The sequence below is a fragment of the Phyllostomus hastatus genome, unplaced genomic scaffold (genome assembly GCF_019186645.2).
Source record: "Phyllostomus hastatus isolate PE091 unplaced genomic scaffold, TTU_PhHast_1.1 phas_contig_80, whole genome shotgun sequence".
NCBI lineage: Eukaryota > Metazoa > Chordata > Mammalia > Chiroptera > Phyllostomidae > Phyllostomus > Phyllostomus hastatus.
In genome coordinates, this window is record NW_025333960.1 from 41,526,018 (window position 1) to 41,539,061 (window position 13,044).

Consider the following 13,044-nt stretch of genomic DNA (forward strand, 5'->3'; position numbering starts at 1 on the left):
TCTCTCTGAATATGTTAGTTATAAAACAGTGACCGCGGGGCTTGATGGTGACTGTAAGGTAAACCCAGTTCTGGTGGGAGCTCACTTGCTAACAGTGTGAGACAGGGAGCCACCAGGTGAGATACACAGGCTCTTCCTCTGAATCCACGTGGGTGCTCGCAGGGTGTCACAAATGGGAGAGCAAGGGCCGTGATGGCAGGCGGACAAGATTGCTTCTGTTCTCCTGACCTTCACTTTTCCATAGTAAGAATTTAAACACGGAGGATACCACTCCCTTCATCCGGAGGCAAAGGTGCTCTTTGCTGCACACGGAGAGGGTTGGGGGGCCAGGAAGAGGGCAGGGCAAAGAGGCCGTTTGGCCCATTCTTCCTCTGCTTCTAGCATGTTCCTCCCTCAGTGTTCTTCACCTTCATTATCATCATTCCCACTGATGCTCAGCGGGGGAATCAAGAAGTGAACTCCTCAGGGATAGCAGAACTTTGAGGAAGGAGGGGTCCTGCTTCCCTGTCTGTCCCTTTTTGACCTTTCTTCTTGCAGACATGGCCATATCGAAGGGCAGTGAGCGGGGTAGTGGCAGGGTGGTTAGAAGAACCATGCCGGGCAGTCCTCTCTTGCATGCACTAGCCACACTCCGAAATGTAAAACCTGCATCTTGCACAGTGCTCCCTCCCCTTTTTGTCTGACTCCTGGCTTCTGCCTGCCCAGAACCAGCGACCTGTCCCAATGAAGTCATTAACAGCTCCTCCCTCCCTCTGCCACACCCTTTCCAGCTCCGTGTGGCAGGCTGGGGAGACCGAGAGAATGAAATCCAAGCTTTTTCTTCATGTTTCGCTGCTGGTTTATTCCTGCCTTTTGTGTATTCTTGGTGTACACAATTGTTTACGTTTAGGAAGATGTTCCCAGTGCCAACACCTCTGGTGGATATCTAGAAAAAAAAATCCCAGAACAGTATTCTCAGTCCACAGCATGAACAACGCAGACCCCAGCTGGTGGAGAAGGTGAGTGGGGGGCTGCATGGCACAGTGTCGCCTCCCCTCCTGGCAGGGAAAAGGGAGGCCTCTTGTCTGGAGGATCCAGTTATTATTTTAGCTGTCCTGCCCCCCAGCTCCGGAAGCAGCTGGAAAGGAAGCCACACACTGGGAGTTCCCGCAGTGTCTTGCTGGCTCCCCAAGGCTTCCGGGCACTCGCCCATCTGGTGAGGCCTCCGGAGCAGGGGGCCTAATTAAGCGTCATCTGGCCACCTGAGAAGACTCAGTGGGCCCCCCTGGCTTCCCCCTCTTCCAGGCAGGGCTCCGCTCTCCCAGCTGCAGATCTCTGGAGCTTGTTCGATGGTGCAGCTGCCCTGGCTAATTATCGGCCAAGCAGGGTCCCCAGGTGGCTGCCTTGGATTGGAGGGGGTGGGCAGAGAGGGGGACAGAAAGGGACAAGGAGGGGAATGATGTGAGGGGTGGTCAGAGCGGGGTCAGAGGGGGAGAAACAGACAACAGAGTTGGATGAGCGCCACGTGAGCTGGAAGACCAGGGCTTCCTGACCTGCAGCAGGAAGGTCGATCCATAGGCGGGCCCGTCCTGTCCCCCCACTCCCTACCTCCTACCTCCTACCACACCATGAGGCTCTATATTCCTGCCCTGTGCTTTACTCTCAGCTCCACCCTCCGCCCAGCCTTGCTCCTCTAGTCCAGGGGCTGACCAACAGTGTTTCATTGAGAGGACGTGGCCAGAGAGCCCTGGTTTGGGGGGTGGGATGGCACAGAGGCTCAAAGCTATTCTTTGCTCCTCCTGCATGTTTAGGCACCAGGCCGGTATGTGTGTCAGGGTGCTCTGCACCCTGGTGTCCCTAAACGGTGGCAGTTGAGCAGTTGCTGACATGCACACCAGGCTCTGCTCACTGCTCCTTCGGCATTGTTTCCACGTTTGGGCAACCACCCCACGACGTGAGACAAGTGGGAACAATAAGGAGACAAATTAAGAGGGAGCAGAATGGAAAGTAAAATTATCCACAGGCATTGTGTGGGCAGAAGCGGCCCCCTCCAGGCCCCTGGCGCCCTGCTTTGACCCTCACTTGCTTAAAAGTCGAGCCCCTGAGACACTTAATTCCGTGGCTTTCTCTCTTGCAGTGGAAGATCACTGGAGGCAATAAGATGGTGTGGTGTGGGACTGGGACTAGGTCCCTGGACTAGTCGCTCAGATGAACTCTAGCTCAGTATCTGGTCCTGTGACCATGGGCGAGTTGTTCTGCCTCCTCTGTCCTCCATGTTCCCCTTGGAGCGTGCGAGAGAAGGCTCCTTTCAGTGTGCCGGAAGCCACCATTTCCTGAGTACATCAGAGATTAGAATTTTGTGTTACTATGTTTGGCTTAACAGGGCTCAGGAGCAAATGGCGTTCTCCCTCCCTCCTCCAAACTGCCACAGTGTGATGGAAGGCAGGTTTGTTCCAGGAAAAGAAGACTAGTGGATGGAGAACAGATGTTTTGAGACTCAGCCCGTGCGCCCCCAACATCAGAAGGGTGTGCTGTACAGATGTGCGCGAGGTGTTGACAGCTGTAGCAAGAATTAGAAGGGGGGTGGGATTGTCAAGGTGACAGGAAGATAATCTTATTAAGATTCTGATGTCTTGTCTGGTTGCCTCATAACTGTCTGCACATCCCTTGTGAATTCAAGGCTGATGTGGGAATCTTCAGCCTGTGGTAGAAGGATTCGGAGGTTTGGATCCATCAGACAAGACTGACAAGGATGAGCCACTCTCCTCAGAACACTGGAATCCTCACCTCCATGACATGCAGGCTGTGGCCATCTTTGGCACTTTCAATGGTCCTCTGGGCATAAATCCTAGGTGCACAGAGTGGACCCCATGGAAGCAGATGGGGGAGCAAATGAAGAGAACTTTCCTGGTCATGGCGGTCAGCTTTCAGCTGGGTGTAGAATGGTGGGAAGTTGAATTTCTTTCTTTTTTTTTTTTTAATATTTTTATTTATTTATTTTTTAGAGAGGGAGGGGGAGAGAGAGAGAGAGAGAGAGAGAGAGAGAGAGAGAGAGAGAGAGAGAGAGAGAAAGAGAGAGAAACATCAATGTGCGGTTGCTGGGGGTTATGGCCTGCAACCCAGGAATGTACCCTGGCTGGGAATTGAACCTGGGACACTTTGGTTCCCAGCCCGCGCTCAATCCACTGAGCTACGCCAGCCAGGGTGAATTTCTTTAGTCTTAGACTAAGAGTCATTGTTTTAAAATTATCTGAGGGCCAAGATAAATCCTAGAGAATAATTGTTTTTTGCAGGTTGCTATGCATCCTAGATTTGTCCTTGATGTCCAGTAGAAAATGACCAACTCTTTAATTAAGGCCTATGGACCCTGTGCGCGGTGGTGGGGGGTGGTGGGATGTAGGGACCTCAGGCGCAGCCTGTCACTCCGGTGGGCGCCTCTCCAGTGTCTCTGAGGGACGGAAACCAATCCTCTGCTTGACTAACTCCCAAGAAGCGTCGCCCAGTGCATTTGACCATGGGCAGTTCAAGGGCTTAGAGGACTGTTCCTTATTTTGAGCTGAAACCTGCTTCTTTGAAACTTCTGCTCACTAATCCTGGGACTGCCCTCTGGAACCACACAGGGCAAGTGTAATCCCCTTCTCAGATGAGAGCTCTGCAGATAGGTGAAGCTGGTTATAACATTCCTATGTCTTCCTTTCTACAAGACATTCCATGCATGGCATGGCATCAGACCCCCACCACCTACTGTGGGCAGCACCTGGGTTTTAGCATTTGCATCACTCAGGACCCAGAAGAGAAGAGAGAGACACTCTCGACATTTCCAACAGAGGGGAATTAATACAGGAGCTGCCTGCACAGATATAGAAGGACGGGGGGAGCAAAAAGGCAAGTGTGAGATGGTCCAGCATTAGTAACTACAGCAAGCAGCTGGAGAAGGGGTGAGAGGGAGTGCCCCAGAGCCCAGTTCAGAGGGGAGGGCCCCCCAGGGCAGGAGACGATGGTCAACGTCCAGGCCGTGCAGGCACAGCAAGGGGTTGTTGCGCTGCTGGCCCTGGAACCTCCCAAGGGGCACCGTCTTACTGAGGCTGGGACTACCCAGGCCGTGTTGATACTCTTGTTGAGCTTGCAATCAGTTAAACCCTTTATTTACTTGGAAGCAGGTGAGGCCAAACCTGTGTTTTTGAAAATAAGCTTTTAAAGTCAGGTCTCTAGTGAATGTATTGCTTTTTTATTTTCTAGCACACTGTCACTTTCTTTTGGCAATGGTGCCTTCTTTCTCCCTTGAGGAAATTGCCCTCTTCTACCCATGCGGCTGGGCTGTCAATCACACGACCCCAGCCAGCATCCCTGATCACAGGGGAGGGCACATGAGACAGGCTTTGAAGCTCAGGCAGAGACTCGGAGGGACAGATGGCTGGTGCAACCGAGGCTGTTGATGGCACTTCCCCACAGAAGCAATATTTGGGTTCTCCCCTGACATCCCTGGAATCAATCCGATTCTGGGCCTTCCCAAAATATTTGGGTGTCTCACCTGCTGTTGCAAACGCTATCCAGTGTCCTTTCTACAAAGCCCTTTCGTCCGTAGTTGCTAGTCAGGGTCTATTTCTATTGCTTACAACCCGTACTCCCTGTGCGGCAGGAAGACACGGCTCCTCGCTTGGAGGAGACCTATCGGACACAGCTGTAGAGCCAGCACACCCGCTAGGCCCCCACCCCTCCGTCCTCTCAGATATCAGAAGCATGTGAATCCCTGCCAGCCTGGCGTTCAGCCTCGCACGTCCCTGGAGACGTCTATCCTTATTGCTGTGAAGTTCCAAAACCTGTGATGCAGATGAAAGCATGAAGATCAGGTCTGGAAAAAGATTTTGAGGTGGCTCCTTTGATTTCTTCATACGAATATGTAAAAGCCTCTTTTCCCCCCATTTCCTAGTGGTGTGAACGACAAACATCTCAAGGCCTTATCCCAAGCATGGCTTTGACCTTCCTGCACCTCTAAAATTCACTCAGACATGGGGCGATCAGGAAGCGAGTGTGTATGTAGTTATGTTAATTGGCAACTTAGAAAAATTCCTCAAAATTAAATTATTTTACAGGGCTATCAAAATATCTTCAGAACATTTGCATTAAAATAGCATGTAACTGACTTCTATGTATCCGTACGATTCATTAAAAATGCGCCCCATACACGGGTCTTACAAGAAGAGCACCATCAGCGCACACGACTTCCCAGGTGGATAGAGACGTGTTTATCGGCAGCACGTGCAGGGTGTGGCAGGAGTAAGGCCTGCTGGAGTGTGGTTGGTGGGGTAATAATCTGGGTGTAATTTACAGTTTTAATTTGAACATTTCACCTATGATGTCCTATGGCGTGCCTGAGTGTGATACTGTTATGTTACAGAATGACATGCTTATAATTTGATAATAAGAGATTTTGTACTAAAAAAGGGGCATTATTGGTGCTGGACCCTGAATATCCAGCCATTTATTTCACTAATTACGGACACTCAGCTGTCACCCAGTCCACATTTCCGCCGACTGTCCATAGAGATAGCTTGACAATGTCTCCTTGGAATCCCCACCAAGGGGCATGTCGACTTCCCTTGTTTAGTAGTTACATCTAATACTTGTCTTGATAATAATGATCTTTTTAAATTTAATTTTATTTAAATTTTTTTTTATTTTAATTGTTATTCAAGTAAAGTTTTCTGTCTTCTACTCCCATGATAATAATTATCTTTTAACTGTTAAGAGATACCTACTCTTTTAAAACTTGGCCAGAGCCTGGGCTTGCGGTGGGGAAGCCATGCAAGGAGGAGACCCAGAAAGACCACCTACTGGCTGCCCCTCTTGGCCCTTGAAGCCCTAGCATGCTCATCCTGTGAGGGGTCTGGCCATGCAGCACACACCCCTTGGGTCTGTTCATCTTTTGCTATGGGGGAGGGTTCCCTGGGCAATGTGATAAAATAGTCTATGAATTTCATACTTACTGCCTTAAACCCCCAAAGATAAATGAGTTTCTGGAAAACATTAAGACAAACATTTATCTTCGGGCAGCTCACTCTGAGCTGGTTGGATTCTGAAGTGCAGAATTTGGAGGCAGAATGAACACGGTGTTTCGTGTTTAGAAGTTTTGCTCATTGAACTGAAGTTTAGAAAGACGTGGATAAAAGTCAGGACTGCCAAGAGCCATTTCTCATTCTAAATTTGGCTCTCATTGATAAACAAGAGTTTGAGATTACTTATGCAGTTTCCACCATGGTGCAAAATAGAAAAATCTCCAAAGGGAGTGGACGAACTGGTTACTTTCCCCAATGAAACCTGGTGGGCCAGCTCTGTGGGAGACGCATTTCAAAGGGCACTTGATGCCCATGCGAATTAGGCCACCAAAAACTAACTTGATTTTTCCACCCAGAGTATAAAGTGCCCCACAGAGTTCAGGTTCTTTGGTGAAATGAGAGTTCAGACAGTCACGCACCTGGGAGACATCAATATCTAGAAAATCTCAGACTTGCGGTGGCTGTTCGGGAAAATGCCAACCACCAAGGGTCACAAGAACGTGCTCCTGACTCCCACGTCACGTTCAATGTTGAAACAGTTTCCTACTGAAATATGGACCATTTCATTAACTGCTCTAAGACGTGTTGGCCAAGGGCTCAGATCCTCCCAAGAGATTCTCCCTTTCATTTGAGGAGATGGAGAGTTAATCAGCTGTGTCCCTTGCAATTATGGAAGCCGCCTCTGTCCTTTGTCACCACCGCTTCAGGAGGTAGCTGTGTTTATTTTCCCCACGGCATTTCAGTATCTGGGACACATTAGAAATCATTGCCACTACTCACGATCTTGATTTCCTTTATTGGTTTCAGAAAAACTCTTCTGTGTTTTGACAGTCCTTTGTTTTTTAATATTTTATTATAGTCCAATGATGTTACATTTCCATCCTTGTGATGATATTTTAACATTATTTACATATATGTATCTTTTCATCATGCCTTTTTTTCTGAGAGTTTTAAACAACTTTTTTGCCCACTCTAATTTATTTTGTGATATCAAAAGTGATTCAGGAAAAGTATTATCTCAAATATATTTCCTTACTTTGGAAAAGTACAGCATCATCTGTATTAATTATGTTTTCATGTTACTTATTAGTAACTCTAATTTGGAAAATAAGGTGATTAGGTCTTAGTGTTCAATTTTAGAAGGCTTGATTTATATGCTGAAATATGTTCATTTAAAATTAATTTTACTAATTTTTACTCCATTTTAGGTTACTGCATAACAAAGATATTCTCTTTTGTTTACAAGAGATCTTTACGATTATGAAAATGTTGGCCCTGTTAAAACTCTGCATATTTATAAAAAATATTTCCAGGCCTTGATAATTTGCACCTTTCTCTAATGCACCCATTTGCTCTTTTTAAAACTTGGAGCGTATTTCTGTGCTCTAACCACCAGCAGTCCTCCCGCACTGGGTCCTCCCGCCCCTCCCCCCAGTCCTCCCGCGCTCACGCTCCGTGTCCTATGCCTCCTCTGTGTGGTCTGAAGCTGCTCACCTGGGCCTGCGGACTTGAACTCATTTGAGTAGCGAGGCGTTTTCTTACCGTTCAGTTTCCTTGCCTATCTTGGGTTTCAATTTTCTACTAACCATGTTTGTTCTAGTGTTCCCAATTGGAAGATCACTTTCTTCGTTAGAAAAAGGAATATTGAACTGTACTGTCTTGTTGTGAGCTTTCATCAGGATAGCACTTGCCCAAGTATTGGGTCTCTCCATTCCTCGTTGTTCTGCCTGCGCTGAACCCCGTTCAAAGCCCCCTCTCAGTGCCTTGCCACTGTCTTTTTAAGCTGCAGTCTGGGCTCTGTTTCTCCTGGTCTCATTAAGACTGGCTTGCATTCCTTGGTTACGTGTGCTTCCTTTCCTGTTTCAGACATTTCTTTTACAATCTGAGATCATTAGAGAGCTCTCTGCATAGCTTTCTTGTTGGTTTTTAAGACACTTTCCTTTTTTCTTCTTGATCAATGTCATTTGTTGTTATGAACTACATGTTTGTGTTCCCCTGGAATTTTTATGTGCCGAAATCTAATCCCCAGTGTGATGGTATTTGAGATGAGGCCTTTGAGAGGTGATTAGGAGCCCTCATGCATGGGATTAGCGCCTTTATGAGGAGAGGCCAGGGAGCTTGCTCGCTCTCTTTCCGCCGGGTGAGGATACCATGTGGGGTGGGCAGTCTGCAGTTGGAAGAGGGTCCTTACCAGAACCAGGCCGTGCTGATCTCCTACTTCCAGCCTCCAGAATTGTGAGAAATAAATTCTTATTGTTTACAAGCTACTCAATCTGCGGTATTTTGTTATAGCAGCCTGAAAGGACTAAGGCGTTTGTGATTGGTAGAATTTTTTTTGTGAACTTTCTTTGCTTGTTTAGCTAATTTAAGCTCATAGTGTGGCCTATGAGCCATAGCTACTTTTTCTCTGGACTTTTAGAAACCACTTTTTTTTCTTAAAGTCTAGAATTTATGTCTAATTATTGCCAAAGCTTTCTTCTTTCATTGGCTGTTAGAAGTTCTGCAGTGATGAGAGTTGCTTTATCAGCGTGCTTACTGGACTGGCCAAGGCTGGCTGTGCCTAGCAGTTAGCAAGAAGACTGCAAGTCCTAGATGGAAGGGTCAGGGCCTCTGAATTTGGCAGATATGGGTTCAAATCTCCACAGATCTGCTGGTGATCTTGAACAAACTACTTGACCTTTCTGACTCATAGGGCTAAAAATTGGTTCTATTAAACAACTTTGCAGGGATGCTTTTAAAATAATAAAGCATGCAAAATGCCATTAGCTCAGTAAGTGGTAGGCATTATTATCATGCCTGAATAATGTTTTTGATCTTTTGGGAAATGATTGCTCCAGCACATACGCTAATATATGTGTGTGACTTGGTAGCATTACATGAGTAAGTGAAAGCTGCAATGGGTAAGAGTAGGGCGGGAGCACCGACATACTGTCGTAGAGAACGTACTTGTTGAGCACACAGGCTCGGAAGCTAAACTGTATGACTCAAAGATGGCGGTCCATTAAGTCTTCTCTGGGTGGAAAGTTGTCTGTTACAGCCCACTGTTGGGAGTTCTGTTTTTTTCACAGGGAGCTTATCAATGTGTCTCCACAGGAGACTGGCTTGTCTGTCCTGGGGACGGTCCGAGCCCCTGCTGGCCTGGTTATTCTTTCCCTGGGGAATCTGGCCACAGTGCAAGTCCCTTGGGCACTGAACTTAACCCAGCCTAAGATTTCCTTTTCTTCTCACCACGAACACAGTCCAAACGCATCAGCTCCCGGGGGATGGTGGAGAGCTTGCTCGCTGCCTGTGCTCACAGTCCCCTTAATTTCACTTTCTTTAAGTTTGTGGGGTGGGATCCGCCTGGACTCACGATCATTTCAGTATCTTGTCTCTGGAGCTCTTCTACTGATAAATAACAAAATCACCCTCATTCTCCACGACCACCACCACCAATGCTGATTCTCCATTTATGAGAATCCTGTTTCCTCTTTAACAACCTTTAATACTGTCCCAGGCTTTGGGACGTCTATGAACGGCTCAACAGTATTTGCTCACGATGCCTTTCTGCATGTGTGGGTTTCACGTTGCATGGCATTGAGGGGTGAGGTGGGGGGCAGTGGGTTGCTGGTGTGCCCAAGCAGCTCTACCTGATGGCCCTTGTGATCTCTGGGCTCACCCAGGTTGCCCCTTCTTTTGTCCCTGTTTGTCCTTCACTCCCATAGTGAAAGCTTCCCTGAAGAAGCCTAGCGTTGATTCCTATCCTGTTGGTGTCCACTCTTCTGGCGGAGTCAGCGCACTGGGCCTCCAGGAGATGGCGAAGTGCCTTTGCCTTCACGCCCGTCCCTCCAACCGCTCTGCTCTCCTGCTTAGCAGCTTATTCTGTGTGGGGCGCTTCGCAGTGCGGGGCACTTCACAGTGCGGGGCTCGGGGAGAAAGCAGGCAAATATGGGATAAAAATGCTAACAACAACAGATGGCAGGAAGAGTTTCCTTGAAATTCAGATGAGCAGTTGCTTCTTCTGGTGTGTTCTTATTATTAAATTTATTTCCATCACTTGGCTGGATAGCTCTGTCCTTGTACTTGCTCATCATGTACTGAAATAATCTTGTTCATTAATACCTGTAACAAGGACCTGCTCATTATAGCAATTATAAATATGTCCATATGGTCCCAAGTGTAATTGTCAACCTAGTCACATAGACGTGGCCTGTGTTTTTGGGGGAAATGAATGCTCATTTCCTAAGTGAATGTTCTTATCTTAAAGAACATGGTAAGTGTCTGAGCTTTCAGGCTCCTAAAAATGGCTCACCAATCATTTTCACCAAGCACATCCTCAACCTGGGGAGGGTAAGATGACCATTTTGGTGTGTGTGTGTTGGGGGGGGGTGTCAAAAGTTTATTGGTTCTTTAACTGACTTCAAATACAGTATCTTAGGTCCTGAGTATAATTCCTATTCTACAACTGTCGAAACATAGACAACTAACCTCCCTCTTGAATTTGTGATTTTTCATTTCCAACTTCCAGTGAGGGGAATCAAAGTTCATCGGGTTCTTTGGAGATTTAATTTAAATGATTCCTATACCCAGGATCCCCCCAGTGGAAGTAGAACCCTTCATTATCACTATTATCGGCAACAGCATCTCCAGTGTCACCACCACCGTTCTGCTCTGTGCTTATTCCCACCCATGTTGTTTAATTTCCTATGTGACAGAAATGGCCTCATATTATATATTTTTTACTATCTCCAGATCAGGAAGGAATCCTGGAATCACAGAATTCCAAGGATACAAAGGGACATTGGGAGATCATCTAGCCCAATCCTCTACTTCCCAGGAATGTGCAAACCACACAGAAGGAATTTAAACAACTTGTCCTTCAAGAAAAGTATCTGTGGTGATGAAACGGCTAGTGAAAGGGTACTGGACCACAATAGAAAGTTAAAATGAAATGCTTTCCCCTTTTTCACAGGGTCTCTAGTCAGTATGAAGGACCTCCAGTGTTGGGGGCAAAGACCATCACAGGTAATTTTGTGAACTCAGGGGTAATCTTCCTATTGAAGAGAGATGTGCAGTGAACTTGATTATTTCGCCAAGGACTGTCATTTTCCCGAGAACTGGCATTTTCAGCCTCTTGAACAACACCAACCACTGTTATCACAGCTCTTACTTCAGCAATCAATCAGGGGTTTGAAACACGGAACTCGAATATATAATTTCAAAGGGGATAATCTTAGCAAAATTCACCCTGAACCGCAACAGCTTCAGCCAGCCCCTCACCAACAAGAGGGTCACTGCCTGGTCTTCTTCTCACTGATAATTCCCCCCCAATACTTGCCCTGCTCTCCTTCCCAGCCAGAGGAAATGAGGTGCCAGGCCATGGATTTATGAGATTCTCTGAAAAGAATACCCAGAAACTTCCAAAAAGAGGCAAGTTGAGGCTACCTGGGAGAACTCCCAAGGGGAATAACTGACTTCCTCTTCTTGAATTGCTATGCAAGCTGTAATTAATTTCAAGAGTGGGCATAATACACGTGGAGAAGGTGGTTTGGAACTTCTCATCTCTGACCCTATCAGATAGTAAAAATGATAGAGCTTCTGCTCTGGAAACACACAAAAAAAATAATTTAAATTTAAATTCATTGACTAACGTCCTGCCTGGATAATCACATAGTCCTTAATTTCTTCTTTGCTAGCCAACAGGAAATTTATGCTATAGCAAACACTTTTTATTGCACCTAAGTATAAGTCTATAATTATGCTAAAAAAATAGCAGACACAGGTAGAATTTGGGACATGCTTGCAGTGCCTGTGTTTTGCAATTGAGCTCCCTGTCTGCAGGGTCTATTACAAGAATGAGGGACCAGTTTGGGTTTTGTTTCAGTAATTACCTGTGCTGCAGTTGGCTGACGTGTCTTGTCCAGAGTTATAAATGTTACTGTGCAGCCGCTGTCTTGTCAGATGTTCAGCAACTTGTCCTGCAACAAAGGAAACAGCAGTTACAAACCTGAGTTCCACCACAGACACGTCTGTCCTTTGTTCAACCTCGTAATTAGCAAAAGTGCAGCAGAGGTGACAATCTGCATATCCTAGATGACTGTCCTGCCGCTTGACTTTATCAGCCGTTGGCCAAAAGGGAGGACTAAGAAAGGAGAAAGCATCCCTGAAACCAGGACCTCACCAGGCCCTGTCTGTTGGGTTGGGGTGTTGCTAGGTGCTTCCAGTCATTCAGGACTAGGCTGGGCTGTTCCTCTGTTGAATACAAATCATTTCAAACAGCACCAACATTGGGCAAGGCCATTCTGCAAGACACCACCAAGATCATTCCGTAATGATATGCAAGCACAGACAAAAATATAAACGTGTCCCTACCACAAAAATGACCAAGCATCGCCCATCCTGGATCATATAAGACATCTGATTTGTCTTTACCAGTCTCTCACTCCATCCTCAGGGGCTTTGAGGTGAGAATTACGAAGTTGTCCAATGATAGAATTACGGCACTTCCTGACAGCATCCTACGTAGAGAAAAAACCCTGTTCCTTGTATGGTCCCCAAATTACCCAAGAGAAGCCCAAGTCCTGAAATATGCCCCTCTGACCCCTTCCTACTGAGGTCCCCCACCGTGTCCCATGTGTGCCTCCTCCCTTGTTGCAACGAGGCAGCACGCCGGACTTTGGTCGGTTGCAGGCGTGTTCCTACAGAATGTGCAGCGATCCTGACGCCCTCTCAACCCCATGCCACCTTAGTCACCAGGCCTGGTGAGTTCGAGATGCAAATAGCTCTTGTGACTATCTCCTTCTCTGCGTCTTCAGAGCAGACTGTGAGAATCCAAGCGACAGGACTCTCTCATTTTGTCCAGGGCAACCGTCTCTGAACTAGTCCTTCCGCAGCAACCTTGACCTTTTCCATCTTGCCTCTCACACTGCAGCCAGAGCAATCGTTTCTCATTAGAAACCTTAAACGGCCATGCTCATGTTGAAAGCATTGGGATGCTTCCTAATTCTCTTCGAATGAAGAGGTGGTTACT

The 13,044-nt window shown here is 47.0% G+C and overlaps 1 pseudogene; it reads left to right on the plus strand.

The window, feature by feature from the left end:
• Window positions 1–3,976: 3,976 nt before the first annotated feature.
• On the plus strand, window positions 3,977–6,667 carry LOC123825978 (annotated as a pseudogene).
• The last annotated feature ends 6,377 nt before the right edge of the window (window positions 6,668–13,044 follow it).